Source organism: Diabrotica undecimpunctata, chromosome 3, assembly GCF_040954645.1.
Source record: "Diabrotica undecimpunctata isolate CICGRU chromosome 3, icDiaUnde3, whole genome shotgun sequence".
NCBI classification, from domain to species: Eukaryota; Metazoa; Arthropoda; class Insecta; order Coleoptera; family Chrysomelidae; genus Diabrotica; species Diabrotica undecimpunctata.
Window position 1 is genome coordinate 20,352,110 of NC_092805.1, and position 21,377 is coordinate 20,373,486.

Sequence of the window (21,377 nt, forward strand, 5' to 3'; positions counted from 1 at the left end):
CTTACATATTGGACATTATAATGCGCCACAAAGAATACGACCAACTATAACTAATTACTGAGTGAAAAATTGAAGGAAAACATGGTAAAGAAAGAAAGAAAAAATCGTGCCTCATGAATATAAGCAAATGGAACAAAACTGAAGGAAACACTGCATACATTACGTCCACAATAAACAAGACTTTGCCATGTTGGTGGCCAACCTCAATAGAGGTGGTTCATAGGAGTAGGAGGACAGTAAATAACTATAATAGTATAAGCAAAAACTATACTAACAGATAATAGGACTAAATATTTCTTTCAAATGGAAAATTATATTCACAGTAGCATGTATTTTCGGTTTTAATAAATGTACTGACCCACATACAATGATAAATAAAAATATTCGGAGACTTTCGAGATGCAGATGATACAATCACATCTTAAGGCTATATTTCTTCTTCTTAATATGTCCTCAATTTTTGAGCATAGATAACTTCTCTGCTGAAGATTATCTTTAGTTGATTTAACCCTGCTGTCCCGTTCGATTCAACTACACAAATGTACTGTTCGTGTCAATATGACCCAACTATGGCTTACGCTCCTTAATCGAAATAAAATAAGCTAATAGTGCTAAACAAAACTTTACTAACAAAAAATTATGGTTAATTAAACAAAAATGATGTTGTTAATGTAAATTAAACCTTATTAACAAAAACAAAAGGTATTTTTTTCTTTCATTAACCAGAAAAGCCTAATAACAAATATCTACAAAATTTAATTCAGTTTACAACTGGGACAGTAATAAAAAGAATGGGTTTTACAAATATGTTTATGACATATACAACATAAAATATTAGTCTTATTATCGTTTTTAGAACAAAATTTACAGCGTGATCGTTTAGCAGGTGGAGTTGGATTGTTCATAAACGGTTCACACGAACTAGAATTTCCATCTTCTCTACTCACTTCTGCTCGTGTCCTTTTTACCAGTTCTTGTGTCTTTGGTTCTTGGTAAATTTTTCCTGGAAAGGATAAGTGGTTTCACCAGTGTTTTTCCCAATTCCTCAAGAAAAATTCGCCGTTTTGTAAGTTTATTGGTGTTCCATTGGGGATTTATTGATGTCCATAAAACGAACGCGTTGTAGACAGAAATGTCCAGCATATTATAAAAAACAATCATGGGCCAGCGATTTGTCTTTCTCTTACATGTATATGTACCAAAAAGCTGATCTAAAGTATCCACTGCTCCCTTACTGGAATTATAATCTAAAATAATTTGGGGCTTTTTGTCATTTCTGTCACTAATAGCCTTTTCATGATGCAAAGTACTTATAAGAACAACATTTTTATTCTTTTTAGGAATATAGTTAACAACAGTGGTATCTAGCGTGAAGTAAAAATACGAATTTTGAACTTCTTTATTCGCAATTTTTGCTGGAAGCTCTGGTTTATTTTTTGTTATAGTCCCCAGCATTGTATTTTTTCTTTTTAGAAGTTGGCCTAAATTGTACGATGTAAAAAAATTATCGCAAGTAATATTGTGGCCTTTCAAATCATTAGTCAAGTCGCACACCACACGCATTCCCTGATTTCGTTCTGGCGCGGCACCTGCTTCTTTTTCTGTATAGATCTGCAATTTTAGAGCATAAGAACTTTTGGTGTCACATAAAGCCCAAATTTTTATGCCATATTTCGCTGGCTTGCTTGGAATGTACTGTTTGAAGGGACAGCGACCTCTAAAGGCTACTAATTGCTCGTCGATAGTAACATTTTCATCAGGGTTAAAAAATTTTGGTAGATTTTCCACCCATTTTCCCCAAATTTCACGTATTGCAGCAAGTTTATCTAATCGTCTCCTATCCTGTCTGTAATGTATTACTCTTTAGGACTGTTGGACATAACATAAAGCTACTTACGATAGGTTTTATTAATTTATTAAGCTTTATAAGAATTGTATAACTTAACCTTAATTCAGTTCACATGTCATTGTAGTCCATGACCTAAATCTATTGTCATGTGTGGTTGTCATGTCACTGCTGTCACTTAAGGTTCCGTTTGCCAAGTGCAACGTTGCCAAGTATATCCGTACATGAAAACCATACATAACACGTCCCCTTTAATAAAAACAAAATAAACAAAAATTAATTCACATAATATATCATAAGTACATAAATAACAATAATTCACAAATATATCAATAGGTAAATCTATCAGGAGGGCGAATGACTCTACCACTTCTGGAGGTTTTCAAACCAGGTGAAGTACTGTATGATGTAGAGGGTACATTAATGTCATTGATGGGTGATGTTCTATTAGATGTTGAAGGTACATCAATATCTTTGATAGTGTTATTTGTTTTACAGTCCCTTGTATCATCAGGTACATCAGGACAAAGAACTGCTCTCATATTTCCCATACTTGTCCTTCCAGTAGTCACAATATCATTTTCATGACTAGTTTTCACATATGCTTGCTCACAATTTGCATTTGCATGTTGCTGTGCTTCTGACCGTACAGGTCTAAGATAGTGTCTATTACGTCTATAAGCAGTATCATTTACTTTAACCATGTAATCCCTTGATCCTTTCTTTGCCATAACCACTCCAGGGTTCCATTTCCTTTTCTTTTCTTGAAGTAAAATTTGTTGTCCTGATTTTAATTCTGGTAACCTATTTGTTCCTTTGTCATAATAGTGTTTTTGTTTTCTTTGATTTTCTCTCAATTGTGTAAAATATCTTTTATTAGAATGTCTGGGCTTTAGAAATTCCATACTGACTGGTAAGTTGGTTCTGAAATTTCTTCCAGTTAGCAACACACAAGGAGCAGGTAAATTTTGTTTTGGAGTTGTATTATAATCTAATACAGCTAGAAATGGATCTTTCTTAGTTTGAACAGATTTTAAAAACAAGTTTTTTATTGTTTGTATTGTTCTTTCCACCATGCCATTGCTACGAGGATATTGTGGACTTGATGTTGTTACTTCAATATTATATATACGGACAAAATTTAAAAATTCATGAGAGCTGAATGGAGGACCATTATCAGAAAATATTTCACAAGGCAGTCCATTAATAGCAAACAAATTTTTTAATTGTGTTACAACACTGCTAGCCGTTTTGTTCATTAGTTTATTAACAATTGCAAACTTCGAAAAATAATCAACCACAACTAAAAAATCTTTTGAGGCTACTGTCATGAAATCAATACCAATTTTTTGCCAAGGTATTTCAGGTACATCATGTGATTTTAATGGCTCCCTATTGTTGCTCTTATAGCTCATTTGACAAGTCAGACAGTTCAGAACAATGTTTTCTATATCCTTCATCAATCCCGGATAATAAATTGCTTCTTGAGCCTTCTTCTTACATGATACTACACCCTGATGAGACTGATGTATAACATCAAGAAATTCACCCTTCAATTCTTCAGGAATAATTAACCTTTTTTTATAAAATAATACATTCTTTAATAAATATATATCATGTCTGTCAGACCAGAATTTTTTCACCTCAGAAGGTACAGAGCTTTTATGCTCAGGCCACCCATTTAAAACATAATATTTAACTTTTTGTAAAGATGGGTCAGTATCAATTGCATTTTGCAATCTTTTTTCATTTTCTTTTGATGTTGCTACAATAGAATACACTTTTAAATTATTTTCATCATCTATAAAATTAGTATTTATGGTTTTATTCAAAGGATCTCTACTTAAATTGTCAGGAACTTTGAGATTTTTACCAGGAACATATTTGAGTGAAAATTTATATCTCATTAATTGCATTGCCAGTCTTTGGATCCTAGGTGACATTTCATCTAAAGGTTTTTTTAACAAACCTAAAAGAGGTCTGTGGTCTGTCTCTATTTCAAAATCTATGCCATAAAGATAGAATGAAAATCTTTCACATCCATACACTATACCAAGAAGCTCCTTTTCAATGTGGTTATACCTCCTTTGGGTTGGAGTTAATGACACTGATGCAAATTCAATTGGAAACCCATCTTGCGAGACCATGGCCCCCAAACCATATGGGCTGGCATCAACAGAGAGTATGGTCTTTTTGTCAGGGTTAAAATAATGCAAAGTAGTGGCTGACGCCACAAGATTCTTTAGTTTATCAAAACATGCCTGTTCATTATGTCCCCAATGCCACTCATTTTTACTAGAAAGTAAACATCTTAGAGGACTAGTGTGTTCTGACAGGTTTGGTATAAATTTTGCAAGATATACTATGGTTCCCAAAAAACGTTGTAATTCTTTTTTATTACTTGGTGGTGTCATTTTTGTAATAGCTTCTGTTTTATCATGATCAGGTGAAATGCCAATATTACTAATCTGATGACCTAAAAATTTCACTTTTGTTTGACAAAATTTAGATTTTCCTAAATTCAAAGTTAAGCCACTCTGTTTAATTTTTTCTAAAACACATTTCAAATTTTTATCATGTTCATTTTTAGAACATCCAAAAACCAAAATATCATCAAAATATGTTATTGTTCCTGATATACTATCTAAAAGTTCAGACATATATTTTTGAAAAATTTCAGGTGCACAGGTAAGGCCATATGGTAATCTCAGATATCTATAACGACCAAAAGGTGTAGTAAACGTACATAAAAGTGAACTTTCATAATTCAAAGGCAACTGAAGAAAAGCAGATGACGCATCTAATAATGTGAAATAATTAGCCCCTGAAAGCTTAGCAAATAAAGTATCTTGAGTAGGAATTGGAAACCTTTCTCTTTTAACATATTTATTTAGATACACAGGATCCATACATATTCTAATATCAGATCCCTTATTTTTCGGAACAACTACAATAGGATTTTGCCATTCTGTGGGTTCACTAACTGGTACAATAAGGTTTTTACGTACCATATCATCAAGTTTATCTTTAACTTGGCTCCTTATAGCCAGTGGAATTTTTCGTGTCCCACTTATGAATGGCACTGCATCACTAGATAAAGTTATATTAAAATACCTGTTGACCTTTCCTACACCTGAAAAAATGCTCTTATAATTATTTATAATATGATTTGTTTCATTATCTATCATACTAACACTAGGCTGATCACAAACAATTTGAAAGTCTCTTGCTGCCTTTAGGCCTAATAGAGATTTTTGTTTATCATTATCTAAAATATAGAACAGACAATCTTTAAATATTTTCTTGAAAGAGCAAGGTATATAAATTTTACCAACAACATTAATAACATGTCCAGTATAGCTAGATAATGAACTATTAGTATTTTCAAGCATTTTATAATCAATATTTAAATTTTTAAAATCACTACTGTTCAATATATTGACTTCACTTCCAGTATCAACTTTTAAAATACTCTCTTTACCATTAATAATGATTTTTTGGAACCATTCTGAAGAGTTCGGATTAATTTCATTAACAGTCCACACTAGTACCTGTTCATCAGTTAAATCAGTGTCAGAATTGCTACAACTACTATCGTTATCATTGATTTCATGGACTTTGTTGTTATTATCAGGACAAAATTTACGGTAGTGTCCTTTTTTGTTACACAAAGAACAATATCTGAAAAATGCAGGACACTTACCCCTAATATGCTGAAGTCCACATTTATAACACTGAATATAATGGTTACCTGTATTTTTGTCAGTAACTTTGTGGCTTGTAGACTGCTCCTTCTCATACTTTGAACCATACCTTGACTGTCCTGTAGATCCAGGTCTGTTTTCTTCATTTCTTTTCTTCACAACACTAACACTTTCACTTTCTTTGGATATTTCACGTTGAGTAACAGCACTATTTTCCATAGCCCTACAGATGTCTATAGCTTGTGCTAGTTTTAAATCAGCACATTGTAATAATTTTTCTTGAATTCGTAGATCATGTGTACCCAAAACAATCCTGTCCAAAATTAAAGTATCCTTTTCTTTAAACTCACATGTTGATGCTAATTGTTTCAAGGCAGTTACAAACTGATCGATACTTTCATTTTGTAATTGATCTCTTTTAAAGAATTTAAAATGTTCATAAATTAAATTCTTAAGAGGGCTGCAGTATGTATCAAACTTACACAAAACAACATTGTACTTCTGATCATCTCCAACATTTTCATACTCGAAGGTATTGAATATCTTCAGCCCTTCATCTCCCAGCTGATTTAGGAGAATAGCGATTTTTATGTGGTCTGGTTTTTCACTTTTGCCGGAGGCTGTTAAAAATAACTGGAACTTTTGCTTCCAAAATTTCCACTCGTGAGAAATATTATTTCCTTGGAAACTAAACGGTTCTAAGCCTTTACAAGTATCTGTCATCTTGATTCGAGCACAGTATAGCTCCTTTACTTACATATATTTTTTATAGGCTTTTGTCACATGCACCGGCTTTTAACACAACTTAACCTATCGTCACTTTTCCGCTGCCACCATGTAATGTATTACTCTTTAGGACTGTTGGACATAACATAAAGCTACTTACGATAGGTTTTATTAATTTATTAAGCTTTATAAGAATTGTATAACTTAACCTTAATTCAGTTCACATGTCATTGTAGTCCATGACCTAAATCTATTGTCATGTGTGGTTGTCATGAGTGCAACGTTGCCAAGTATATCCGTACATGAAAACCATACATAACACTGTCTAGTAGTCTTGTTATCAAAACGTATCACTTGCGAAATTTTTGTAAACACTTCAAGGGACATTGTTGCTCGAAATATACTACGACCAGTTTCTTCATTCCACAAACTTTTAGTTGATTCACCATGGGACTTAAAAACTCCAGCTAACAATAAAAGACCAATGTATGCTTGAAAACCAATTTTATCCAAGTCTTTCCAGTTGGTTCCAAAAACACTCTGGCCTTCTATGTCTGTCATATTAATAATTTGGTTTGCAACTATGTCAGAAAAGAGCACGTCAAATGAATTTTTGATATCGAAAATTCGTGCACATGCGTACCTTGTAACTCCTGGAGCATTATTTATAACATTGGCCGTAGAAAAACGACCGCGTTGATAAGGAGGATCAAGCGACCACTGAATATTACCATCTTTCGAAGGAACTGTTACAGAAGGTTCTACAGGATGTGGTACGTAGAATGGAATAACAGAATCCTCACTACTTTCTTCTTCACTATCACTGCTTGTATGGTTTTCTGTTTCTGATATGTATTCATCACTGTCTGACACGTTCGCGAGCTCGCGCAGCTCATTTTCGGTTAGCGTTCTTCGATGCGACATTATCAACATGCAAAAATAGACTGAAATGTATATGAATGGCATGAATGCGCTTGACATATCATCAGTGTCCTACCACTTGTCTACCACCCCCACTTCCTTCTACATGACGTGCTGTTCTACCTGACATCGTCCAGCTACACTTCAAATTTTTTACAAGTTCTAGCTTGCAGAAACTTGTTTTTATTTATAAACTTACATGACTGACAAACACTGTTAGAAAATATAAAACACTGCCAACTAAACATACGTACACAGGAAATTTTTAACGGTTTAAATACGTGGGTCATATTGACCCGAACGTATGAACGTATTTGACCCGTTTTGGGTCAAATAGACCCGAACAGGACAGCAGGGTTAATTATCTAATTTAGGATTCTTTATAGAGAAGGATAGAACATAAAACCCGGATTATTTCCTGAATAATGATCAGATATACGAGTTACGTCAGACAAATTAATGTTACAAGAAGTTTATAGAAAATGGGAACCTCAAAAGAGACAATATCTTAACTTTAAAACTAACAAGACTAGTTCAGGGTCACAACTATATTACCATAGAATGGATATAATGATCGCCACGTTTTGAATTGAAATGTACAACAAAAGCACAAAGATTTTAAACACACTTACCGATACATGTTTACACTCTGCTATGATTTGTTCTTTATTAAACACCTTAGCACATTTTTATGCCGCAGACACATATCAATACGATGTTATTTTAAATCTAATCAATTTCCACTTTTTATAATACACTCCTTTATGTTATAATAAAGCTTTATGTTCGCCTTGAATACCAAAGTGGTAGGTTCTATTATATTTTCATACAATAAGGAATACTAATCAATATGGTGAAAATTAAGACCAGGTCTTTTTTGGATATCACGTGCGTACATTAACATAAACAATTATACTAAAAGGGACACTATTAATGATCATTTACACGTTACATTTGGATTGGTCGGATTATTTAAATATATAGGAGTGGAAGCTAACAAAAGAACGTTCATATGCGTATAAATAAGTCACAGGACATTAAAATTAACAAGATTTTAAAATACATTTCATTGCAAGACATTTCAAAATAGTATTACATTATTATAACAAAAAGAGGATTTGGCATAATCAAAAATATATTTAGTGTCCTTTATACATCTGGTTTCAAATGCGGTGCCGAGCAGTTTCGAAGTGGAAATCGAAACGTCAAAGTCAACGTAATTTAAACTAAAATTGTGGTAAATTCCCATTAAAGATAGTGAAAAATACTTGGTGTCCAGAGTGGAAGGTGTCACTCTCTTAACCCTTAACTAGTCGCTACATGGTCAAAAAGACCGCACGTATTAAAAATTGCTAATATTTCGGAAAAAATTACATTTGGCAACCACGGCCTTCAGTAGCTTCCTCATTCGATACGAGGAGCCTCAGTCCTCAGTACTAAATCAGAGTAGCGGGAGGTTTGTTGATTAGGAGTTACAGCGCAAAGGTCATAATTTCCGCGCGCGTCTAGTCAGCTAAAAAGTTTTTATAAATCGTTTTATTGTGTTTCTCATCACCTTAAGGTATGTATAAACGCTAATTTTTTTAAATAATATACTATTATACTTTTGTCTTATTGTTTAGTAAACTTTTGAATATACCTCTCTTTCTTTTACTATGTAATTAGTCATCAAATTTTAAATTACTTTTTTTATAATTTTTTATAATTTTAAGCTACAGCAAACTTTTATATATAACTTGTTTGGCTTTATTTTTAGAATGGACTATGAGAAGGAACAAAGGAGACTTCAAGCCCTCATGGAAGAAGAACCGCTTGATATAGAATATGACGACGACGATGACGAGAATGAAGTAAATCCGGAAGTTATTGATGAGAGGTCGGAAGATTCGGAAAGCGAACAAGAACAGGATTTAGAGGAAATAGGATAAGTTTTACTGAATAATGTACAAGAAGAAAGTGTTTTTAGGGTACAGTGTGGAGAAAGCATCAAAGAAAAAACAAAAGGGTACGTATGAGCAAGCCTAATTTAGTAAAACAATCACCTGGACCTAATAGATTTACGAAAAAGTTGAAAGACATTTATGAAATATGGAGTTATTTCATTGATGAGGACATGATTTACATAATTGTAGAATCCACTAATAAATACATTGAAAGTATAGCAAGCAATCTCTCTAGGGAGAGGGATGCAAAGCTTACAAACCCATCTGAAATTCGCGCTCTTATAGGCCTTTTATACATATTTGGCAGGGACATATAAAGCCCATCACCTGAATAAGAAGATATCTGGCAAACTAATGGCGAAGGTATTGAAATATTTAGACTAGTTATGTCCTTATCCCGATTTCGGTTTCTTCTAAGATGCATTAGATTTGATGATAAGGTCGATCGTGAAGAACGTAGGAGACTGGATAAGATGGCCGCCATCCGAGTATTTTTTGACAAATTCGTAGAAAAGTGTAAATCGGGATATAACTCTTCGCAAAATTTAACATGCGATGAAATGCTTCCTGGATTTTTGGGGAATTGCCCTTGGATACAATATATTCCAAGCAAACCCTCAAAGTATGGGCTCAAAATTTTTAGTTTATGTGATGCTGAAATGTATTATGCCATAAATATGGAGGTTTATGTGGGTCGTCAACCAGATGGCCCATTTACTGTAGACAATTCCCCGAAAGAAGTTGTAAAAAGAATGTGTGCGCCAATAAAGAATTCTGGGCGCAACATTACAACTCTAGATAATTGGTTCATTAGCATTCCTCTAATAGATGTTTTAAAAAAAGAATTTGGATTGACTGTTGTGGGGATCATTAGAAAGAACAAAAGTGAACTGCCCCCTGAATTACTACAAGGATCTCGTCCTCTAAAATCAAGTATGTTCGCCTTTAGCGATACATGTACCTTAGTGTCGTATATCCCCAAAAAGAACAAAGTTGTATTGCTTGTTTCAAGTCTACATGATGACGACGCTATAGATAGAGAAACATTTGAACATTATAAACCAGAAATTCTGAGGTTTTATAATAAAACAAAAGGCGGGGTTGACGTCGTTGATCAGTTATCCTCCTCTTATGATGTTTCGCGAAAAACAAGACGTTGGCCCATGGTAATTTTTAACACCGTACTAAATATCGCAGGCATTAATTCGCTAGTAATTCATGCAAGTAACAAACTTGCTGATAATAAAGTGCTTAGAAGAAAATTTTTGAAGCATTTAGCATTTTCTCTTAGGGATGAACATCTACGGGTCCGAGCAACAGTAGACAATTTAAATAGAGATCTGAAGTTACGTATTAAGGCCATATGTAATATTCCTAACACAGACGGCACTCCAACGAATGAAGGAGTACATGGTAGATGCTACTCTGGAAAACGACTGTTTCCTGCTGTAAATGTAAGTTTAAGTATGTTAAGTTTTTATGCAGAGAACATACATGTGCAGTATGCGAAGAGTCCCAAACTGAACTTATTAGGATTAACTAAAAGTTTCTTTTTTTTATCGGAGTAGAAAATAGTTTTTTTAATGTTCTGTCCAGTGTTTTTAACATTAGTTTACTTTTTATATTATTTTGTAATATGTTACTCTACTTATTAAACCTTAATAAAATCGTGTTTTACTTAAACTGGTTCCAAATACTTTTATTAACACAAACTAAGAAGTAAAAGACCAAACGGTCGTTTCGACCGGGCGCGACTACTAATTTTCAAAAATTCCTAGCGACTACTGAAGGGTTAAAGAGGATGTGCCATAAAAAATGTTTTTTTCTACAGCTTGAGCTAAAATATACCCGTACCGAAACAGTTATCGTCGGGTTAAATATCCGAAAAAGTCATTTAAGAAAAATATTAAAATCTATGAGAGAGATGTTTAAACGTCAACTTAGGAGATAAATTATCGCTATATAACTATATGATGTCATAAACAGAAAAAGATATATAACCTTCATTAACTGTAAATAACTAAAAATCAACAATACAATGTAAATATTACCCATGCAATATCTAAAAAAGAAAAAAGCTATAATAAAATCTATTACTGACTCACCTTCCCGCGCCATATCCACCAAATATTTATTCCTTTTGATTTTTTAACACACGTTCCAATGAGAACTCATAATCACGCCAGTGGAAAAACTTTATGTGTTAAACAAAACACTCACCCTGGGACCCCACCCATGGACTGTGTTCATCCTAATGAAATGTGGGTTCGCCGCAGAAATGAAAGAAAAATCATTTTTACAGGGATGACCACTTATGTAGGTCTGCATTACTGCAAGACTTTTTTATACACAGTTATAATATGTATATTAAGGTGAATGTTGGCTATTTTGAATATTTATAAATTTTGTTCAATATAACAACTAACCTTAATATTTCATCAAAGAAATATCATTCTTCTAACGTTTCTTTTATTGTTATTTTTATTTTTACATTTTAAGTAATTTTAATTTTTTATCGTATTGCTGTAACGAACGTGCTTAAGACAATTTAATCTTGACATTCAATATTTCAAATACTTCAATGTCAGTTTTTATTTGCGAAATCTTTTAATTTCTGTGAGTGTTTTAACACCTTAAACGCCACAATGTATATTAAAAAAAAATTATGTGGGCCAAACTATTAAATACATTTACAGTATTAGTGTATGCGTTTTAAATAGTTCTACTTTAGTTTAAGTACAAAATCTTACATTTTTATTGTTGTTTAGAATTATTTTAAGTGAGAAGCACGTGTGCATCTCGTGGCCACAAATAACTTTTGGATTCCTGGAGCCATGTGATGCACACTTGCTTCTCGTATAAGGCAAGAATAAACCTGTCGTAACTTGTTTATTTTATACGTTACATTCGCTAGACAAATGCATTTCGTGTTAGTTATTAGTTGGTTGTCGGTAGGCGAGGTTGTAGTGTGTATTATCAGTTTTCAATATGTCATATGAAATGGAGCAAAGCGTTTGCAAAAGCTAGTGGAAGAGTTTTTTTCAGACGAGGAGAGTGATGACAGTGTTCGTGATAAAAATTTTGAATTAGATAGTGATGACGAAATAAGTAGTTCTTCGTCAAATCAAGGTGTTCTGGAGAGCAAGAGACAAAAAATGCAAGGCAATTTACAAGATTTACCTTCAACATCGCAAAACTTAAGAACAGTAAACGATACCATTGACAATGTTATTTCCCAATATCGACTGCCAGATGATGAAAACTCTTCAGAAGACGATGACATTGTGATTGATCATAACCAGCCCTTGTTATGGAACATGGTAGATGGTCAGAACTTGAAAAACATTACAATCAGTGTTCAAGACTAGGGTATCAAAGCCGAGTTTTTTGAGATGTATGATAAAACTCCCCTTGACATTTTTCAACTATTTGTGAATGACGATATTATTGATTGGATTGTGCAAGAAACTAATCGATATGCACATTAAAAGATGAATAAAGGTGGTCACGGTCCAAAAGCTAGAATTCATAAGTGGGTAGATACAAATACCGAAGAAATAAAGACCTTTTTGGCCATTCTTGTGTGGATGGGATTGCAAAGATTGCCAAAATTGTGTTCATATTGGTCAAAAAATACATTAGACGAAAGCAAAGTAAAGTGTCTTATGTCGCATAATCGGTTTGAATTATTACTTGCCAATTTACATTTTAGTGACAATGAAAATATTTTAAAAAGGACTTCGACTATATAAACTATCACCCCTATTGGAGAAATTGGTATCAAATTTTCAGAGAGTGGTAGTGCCAGGGGAAGAACTCTGCATTGATGAAACTGTAGTTCCTTTTAGGGGACGACTGTCATTTCGGCAGTATATCAAAAACAAGAGACATAAATTCGGGGTGAAGATATACAAACTCTGTTTTTATGGAGGTTATACTTATGATCTACAAATTTATTGTGGTAATGATAAAACTGAAAATATGTCAGTTCCGGATAGTGTTGTGTTGAGTTTAGCTAATAACTTATTAGATGTTGGACGTACTATATACACAGACAATTTTTATACTAGCGTTACATTAGCACATAGGTTGCTAAACAAAAATACAAATTTGGTGGGAACTTTGAGGCAAAACAGGAAACTTAATCCTAAAGAAGTGACAGGTGCAAAATTAAAGAAAGGGGAGATTATTGGGATGGAGAGTAACACAGGTGTAGTAGTAACTAAGTGGAAGGACAAACGCGAAGTGCTTATGCTGAGTACAAAGCATACTGCTGAAATGGTATCCATCAAAGGGGAGGAGTTGTTGAAAAGCCAGTTTCTGTTATCGACTACAATAAGAGCAAAGGATTTATAGATATATCCAACCAACTAAAGTCTTACTCTACAGCATTACGAAAATCAGTGAAATGGTATCGTAAAATAGCAATTGAGCTTGTTCTAGGGTCAGCTATTGTCAACGCCTATATAATTTACCAAAAAGTAACCAACAGTAACGTGTCCATCACATCTTTCAAGGAAGAGTTGGTTTGTCAACTGGTAGATTTCACTAGACTAACTAATCCAGAGCAATATATGCCACATGCTCGTGAAGGTCACCATATGGAGGAAATGCAAAGTTCGACCAGAAGAAGATGTGTCACATGTTACGCAAAAAATTCAGCAGATAATGGTAGAAAATTTGCACAGACTAAAACTCCCTTTTCTCGTTTCAGGTGCATTCAGTGCAATAAATTATATTGTATGACATGTTTTTGCGAGGTTCATTCATGTAATCTATAGACATTTGAAATATTATTTTTTTCATTTATTTCTTAAGTAGAAACATGTATTGCTAATTTTTAACAAACATTTACTGATCTTTTGCATTAAAAATAGTTGTTTACCTTATATATAAATAAAACTGAGTTTCAAGCTACATAATAACATATTGTTTTATTGCTAGACACCAGTATCCTAAAAATACAGGCTAAATATATAAAAGAGTTCACCAGGCCACTGAGAAACTGTATTCCAAATAAATGAATGGGTACTGTGAAGCGCGGATGTACCACGTAGCCTGAAATACACTAATGGTATGAGATGCAAAGGTGTTTCTCATGGCGTCAGTAAGTTCGGTGACTGAGATGCACACTTGCTTCTCATGGCGTCTAACGTGTAAAATGTATTTGTACGCCATTTTTTGTAATGTTCAAATTGTTTCAGTTTACTCCTGAGGAAGCTATCAAATAAATAGCGAAATATTGAGCATTTTAGAAAAAAGAAAGATTTTCATTAGGGACCCGATAACTCCAACGTATTTATAAATTATTTTTTGGTCAAAATAATCACTAATATTAATATATATGTATAAAATACAGATTTATTGCGTGATAAGTTATGTAAAATGCTGTTTCTTCTAATATTTTAGGGAAATATGAAAATATTTGAAAAAGAAATCTTTATGTGATTACAGTTCAATACACAAGCCGTGGCATTTCCCCAATTTTTCTCTTTTTACTAATATTATCCAAACCAATATCCCTGGATCGTCTGCTGGATCCTGTGAGCCCGAGCAGTAACTTGTTGCATTTGCTACCTTTTCCGTCCTTAAAAGAAAGTTGGTTGTTTGTTAAACTAGGAATATTGAGTGGTTTTTTATATTTAAAATCTTATGGTTGTTTATCTAATTATCTGTCACAAAAATGTATGTTAAATATTAATTGAGTGGCTTCATATCAAAGACGGACATGTGTCAAAAAAAATATAAATTTGGTTACAGTGGTTTCTTATAGGGTTTTTCCTGCTCTTTTCAATGGTGATAATAGTTTCCTTCAAAACGTTATTTTCAGCTTCAAGGTTGAAGGTTTGTTTCAAAAACGGACTCCTACAATGTAAGTTTATTTCAAAATCGGACAGCAGCATATGAGAATGCTGTATTATGATCACATGAATGCGAAATTAACAATGGCTGCCATTGTTTTCATCTTGTCCCATGTGGATCGTTTTATTTATGTTTATCATTAATTTAAACTATTTGTTTATGCATATTATTAGTGTACAAAGTGGATTCATGGTGTCAAATATATCTGTGAGTCAAGGGAGTACACGTAAGAGGAAGAGCGATCCCAAAAAATGGAAAAAAAAGTCCAAAAACGGCTAAGGTAAGCCTAGTCGTTGAACTCAATCATGTACTTGAGGTGGGTGGAAGTTTGATGTTTTAGAAGTTATCGTACACGTTTAACCGAATTATGAATGGTTTGTAAGTGATGCGATAATGTCTTATTTTAAAATATGGAGCTTAAATGTTGGTAGTAACAATATGACCAGCTTAGTACCAGTTTTAAAAATTTTTCTTAAAATTTAGAGATTCCTAATGAAAATTCTACCCATTGACTTAGCCCAAAGGTCTTCTTCTCTACTCCACCTGTAATCACCTAGTTGAATACCAGTGCCAGCTTTTACCAATGCATGATGTCATGGAAATCCACAAAGCCTTTTACTCCATCCCAGAAAAAATCAAGTAAGATGCTTTCTCGGGCTGGTCCACCCAATCCCAAAAGAAAGAAGCTTGAGTCTATGAAAGGGAAAACCAAACCTTCCAATGTTCGGTTGTAAACCACGCTAACAATAACCTCAGCATTCGTAGGCATGCTCTTTTCAAGGTGTTGCTGCCTATTACTAAGTATATTATGATTATAGGCGTATTCCAGAAATTCAAGAACGGTCTGTCTCATGTCTCAGTGAAAACCCTAGGCCGAAACCTCAAGGAAGTTAAGTTTGCTCCGAAAAGAGAATTAAAAAACTTAATTTTTAGTTTTGAAGCTGTTAACAAGATTATGTGGTCACAAACAGAAATATGCATCATAAACAGATAGTGGATGTGAGAAGTTTGACGTTACCCAATGTGGGAAGCGATCACTATTTGGTACTTGGTAAAATTAGATTCAATGAAAGATGGAAAGAGAAGCTTCAACAAACCAATTCAGAGGAAATAATAAAAATAGAAATTTAAGAGATGACTCCATAAAATCATTATATCAAAAAAGGCTAGAACAGAAAATACAAATGGAGAATATCAAAAATGAAAGCAATGTAGAGACTAGCTGGAGAAAACTTAAGAAAAATATTCTGGATGCTGCCCGAGAAGCACTTGGAACGAAAATAATAAACAAAAAGTGGTCAACGAAAACACCATGGTTTACACTAGAGGTTAAACCAAAATCACCAAAAAAAGAAAGCTTTCCTAAAATATAAGTCAGAAAAAACGAATGAATCATATGAAGAAGATAAAAGAATAAGAACTGAAACTCATCAAATGGTAAGAAAAACAAAAACAGACTACTGGGAAAGATTCACAAAAGGACTAGAGATGGATTTCTATGGACAACAGAAACAAGTATGGCGCTTCATAAGACAACAAAGAAGCGAAATGAAAGAACTAGTTGAAATAGAACACATACAAGAGGATACATGGGTGGCCTTCCTGACAGAAATGTTTAAAAAACAAAACGAAGAACCCTTACCAGAAACGCCAAATATAATACCTGAGGAAAAGACCGAAATCTCCCAAAACGATGTGAAAGAAGGAATAAAGAAATTAAAAAACAGAAAGTCACCAGGAGAAGATCAAATACCAAATGAACTCTTAAAATATGGAGGTGATCATCTTGTACAATAACTGCAACTTCTTATTAATAAAATAATCACCACGAACAGAATACCAGATGAATGGAGGAGAGCGATCATGGTGATGTTCTTCAAAAAAGGAGATAAGAAAGACCCCAATAATTATCGAGCAATAAATCTATTAAATACAACACTCAAATTGACAACAAGAATAATAGCGACAAAAATAAACGAACGAATATCTCTGCAAGAGGAACAGCAAGGATTTCGGACAGGAAGATCATGCACGGATGCAGTTTTTGTAATAAGACAAATAAAAGAAAAGTCGCTGGAATACAACAAACCAGCATATATGTGTCTGATAGATTTGAAGAAAGCGTTTGATAGAGTGAGAATTCGGGACGCGATACATTTATTATATAAAAAGGGAATATCACTGGATTTAGTAAAAACCATTGAGAATATATATAAAGATAAAATAGCTATGGTAAGATGTAAAGGAAAACTATCGCAACCTATCAAATATGAAACTGGCATTAGACAAGGAGATTTGCTGAGCCCATTAATATTTAATCTGATAATGGATGAAATAATAAAGAAAGTTAAAAAAAGAAGAGGATATAGAATGGGAGAAAAGGAAGTAAGGATAATATGCTACGCCGACGACGGCATAATAACAGCTGAAAATGAAGATGACCTACAAAGATTAATTAAAGAATTCGAAGATACGGCGCTCATATACAACATGGAGATCTCAACAGAGAAAACTAAAGCGATAGTGATATCAGCGGAACCGAGAAGATGTAAACTAGTAAATAACAAAATAATAGAACAAGTGATGGAAACTGAATACTTGGGAATAAAACTGTCAAGCTACGGAAAAGTGGAAGAAGAAGTACAAAAACAAGTGAACATGGCAAACAAAGCAGCAGGATGTCTCAACAACACAATCTGGAGAAACAAATACCTCACAACGGAAACGAAAACCAGGATATATAAATCAACAATAAGACCGATAATGACGTACACAGCGGAAACAAGAGCAGATACGGCGAAAACACAAAGACTACTGGAAACAACAGAAAGTAAGAAGTGAGGAAATACGAGCGAGATGTGGTATAGAGGAAATAAACGCGTGGACCAAAAGAAGAAAAGTGGAATGGAATTAACACATCGAAAGAATGACAGAAAATAGAATAGTACGAATAGCAAGAGACAAATCGCCAAATGGAAGAAGATCATTGGGACGACCGAGGAAAAGATGGTCAGACAACGTCAATTGAGGCTAAAAACCGAAGTAAAACAGGCATTTTGCCTATTTCTAAAGTAGGAAGAAGAAAAAGAAGCTGTTAAATCACACTATTCACGACATCACTAATCACGTGTTTACCTACCATCAAACCTGAATATCGCCAAAATGCGAAAAATGTTTAATGATTGTAAAGAAGAATCTGAGAAGGTTACTCAGAAATTTTTCAGGAAAATATTTTACTCAGATTTCAACATTGGATTTTCTTACCCTAGCATGAATAAGTATAGCTTTACCTAGAATAAAACCTTATTTAATTGACTCTGCCTTCAGAAACAAGCCGAAGCCTTCTTCCAACACCTGAATACCACAAGAAGGTTTTAATTTGAGTTTTAATTGTCAAAAGAAACTTGTTCCGTCCAAAGTGACTGATCAAAGTGCTTCAAAGACTGATCAAAGACAATCCCAGTAGTGCCTCCCTGGACGGAAGACGAAGCAAAAAAAATTATCTAATGAGTTTGCTTCCATTATATTCAATGAGTTGAATTCAGCTGATCTCTGAGGATATGACTCCATTAGTTGGGTGTCTGATGGTTGTGCTGGACAAAATAAGAATATAAATAGTTTAACTATGTGCTGCAAGTTCCTGGACAGCTGTACTCCAGCAGAGATAAAAAAAATGGAATTAGTCTGTCCTGTAACAGGGCACTCATTCTTTCCTGCCGACAAAGTGTTTGGGATGGTAGAGAAAACATTTTAAAAAATCTACACAATTGCGACGAATGAAGAATATCATGACATTTTCAAGAAATATGGGACGCTTCAGTTGATTGGAAGGTAGTGGGTACCGTTTGACTGGAAACAAGAAGGAAAAAGTTTCATGACAACAAAGGCTTAACGTTATATCAGAATTTCCACCTACCGACGATCAGTTCTTTGAAACACTAAATTGGGGAACATAGTTGTTAAAGGAGAGATAGCCTACAACCTTGACACTGGTGCAGGGAGAAAAATGTGTAAGGTCAACAGGAGATAGATCAATCTAAAAAAAATTCCATAAATTCCTATTGGTGTGACCTTAAAAGAAGAAAAGATTAATTACGTATCAAAATTGCTTGAAAAACATTTCGGAGTAAATTGGAGCGAGAATGGTACTTTGAAATGGTACAAAAACATAACGCAAGCAGAACCTGAAAATTCGGTTGAATGTGAGCGTGAAAATAAAGATGTTGATTTTGATGGTGATCTTGTTTTAATTTCACTTTGAATGTTGATAAATTTCAATTATTTTATAAGTTTATTTATTATTAAGTTTATTATTATAAAGTTATTTCAATTATCTTATATAGGTGCTGATAAAACTTGGATAAAGCATTTTAAAAATAGATTTTTTATTCAAAAACTGGATTCTCTTTTTTCTGTGATTGTTATAAGCATTAAATTTTAAGTTAGGTTCAAACAGAGCGTTCAGTGGTTCTCACTATTCCCCAATACAATTTTTATTGACATCAGAGCCGGAAATCTGTATTTTCAGAGAATAATTTTATGATAATTTCATATATTTCTGATATCAGAATGACCACAAGATTACTTTTGAAGCCTTCACTCAAATTGTAGGGGGTGGGATTTTCATAAAAAGAATAATAGTAGCAGCGTGTAAAAAAACAATTTTTCTTGAATGACACATGACCGTCTTTGATATGAAGCCACATTGTTTTGAGTATTGCGTTAGGCTAACTTTTTTGGTGTAAAAATCGGTCGTCCCTGATGTGTTCTATTCTAATTATATACCATTCTCAAGTAATATTAATAGATAACTTGATAAGGAGCGTACTGTAAATTATGTGGGTAATTTAAACCATGTAAAAATCAATAATTTAACTACATATATGGTTATCACAATTAACAACACACGGTATAAATAATAAATATCATTAAAGTAACTAAACAGACAACTTTGCCATATATGTATTCCAAATAAATTAAATATTATGGTCCGCTATATTTTTATTGTAGCTTTTAACTAATTGAAAGTAATATTTATCAACTATATTGGAATTAAGAAGTAGATGTCAGGGTTGAATGCTTAGTAACAGGAAAATTAATAGTGTAGGATTTGATTTCAAACAGGCCTACGGCTCAATTAATAGACAAAAATTATATCAAATATTGCATAGCTTTAACATCCCCCAAAAATACATCCGACTAGTAAACGCAACAATGGAATCATCAACAGCAACTGTCAGAGTACAAAATGAACTCACTGAGAACTTTTCAATAGTTAAAGGATTAAAACAAGGAAACGGGCTGACACCGACACTATTCAACCTGACCTTGGAATACGTGATAAGACAGTTGAATATAGGAAGAGGTAATCTCCTAACAAATAAATCGATACAGATTGCCGGCTATTCCGACGACATTAGCATCATGTCTCGCAGAACAGACACCGATCTCAGAACTCGTTGAACTTCAAATACTTCGATAGGCTGGTCATGTAGTTAGAATGGAGACCGGAAGATTACCGAAAAGAGTCCTAGATAGTAAAATGCAGGGGCGGAAGACCAAAAGGAAGGCTACGGAAAAGGTGAGAGGATGAAGTGGCAGCGGTCGCGCAAAATTTGCTAGACGTGAGCTTGGAGTAAATCGGCGCGGGACCGGCAAGGTTGGAGGCATAGTTTTGAGGAGGTCATTGGAAAGAGAGATAACGATATTTGCTGTAATAATCTATTTCAACCTTCTTGAAACGTATATCGTTTATATAAAAAATAGTAGCAAAGTCAATGAATAAGGTTCAATATTTAGCAATGCATGTTCAAGGGTTCTCATTCAGAAGTAACTTTTATTTTTTTTTTTATTTATTACATTTATAAAATGCAACAACTTTTGCAGTACAGATCTACCCTAGAGTTGACCAACAAAGACTTTTCTAGTCAAAAGTTGGAAAACAACAAGGCAACAAGGTGAAAACAGTATAAATGCTGAGTTTCTAAAAGAAGGTAGCAGAACGCTGCAAAAAGAACTCTCTGAGTTAATACATAAATTGTTAATACCCAAGAAGAAAAAATAATCCTGTGCCAAATTCATAAAAAAAAGAGACGTGGCAGAATGTAAAAACTACAGTTACATAGCATAGTACTTCATAAAGTCTATTTTTGCTTTTTCTGTCCAGATTATATTTTACTTTGGTTTTAATATTGTTTCTTATCAATATGGCCAAAACTGTATTTATTTTATATTTTAATTTACAATATAATACCTGAGAATATCCGAGAAAAAATCATAGCATGTAATTCGTCTTTAAAAAGAAAAACACATGCCTGATGACAGTAAAATTCTCAGGAAACAGATTCAGAGAGAAAACCCAGGAAAAAAACCTCA

At 33.6% G+C, this 21,377-nt stretch overlaps 2 protein-coding genes across 5 annotated transcripts in view; one reads left to right on the forward strand and one right to left on the reverse strand.

Moving 5' to 3' along the window:
- LOC140436540 (phospholipase A1-like) overlaps positions 1-21,377 on the forward strand; it is a 234,149-nt gene that overhangs the window by 95,957 nt on the left and 116,815 nt on the right. The gene's annotated exons all lie outside the window — the stretch shown is intronic.
- LOC140436539 (lactosylceramide 4-alpha-galactosyltransferase-like) overlaps positions 1-21,377 on the reverse strand; it is an 82,305-nt gene that overhangs the window by 28,447 nt on the left and 32,481 nt on the right. The window contains exon 1 of one of the 4 annotated variants that reach the window (XM_072525441.1): positions 7,830-7,854. The exons of the other annotated variants lie outside the window; for them this stretch is intronic. The gene's annotated coding sequence lies outside the window, so the exon portion shown is untranslated. Of the gene's footprint in view, positions 1-7,829; positions 7,855-21,377 lie in introns of those variants that run through there. 4 annotated transcript variants of the gene reach the window in all.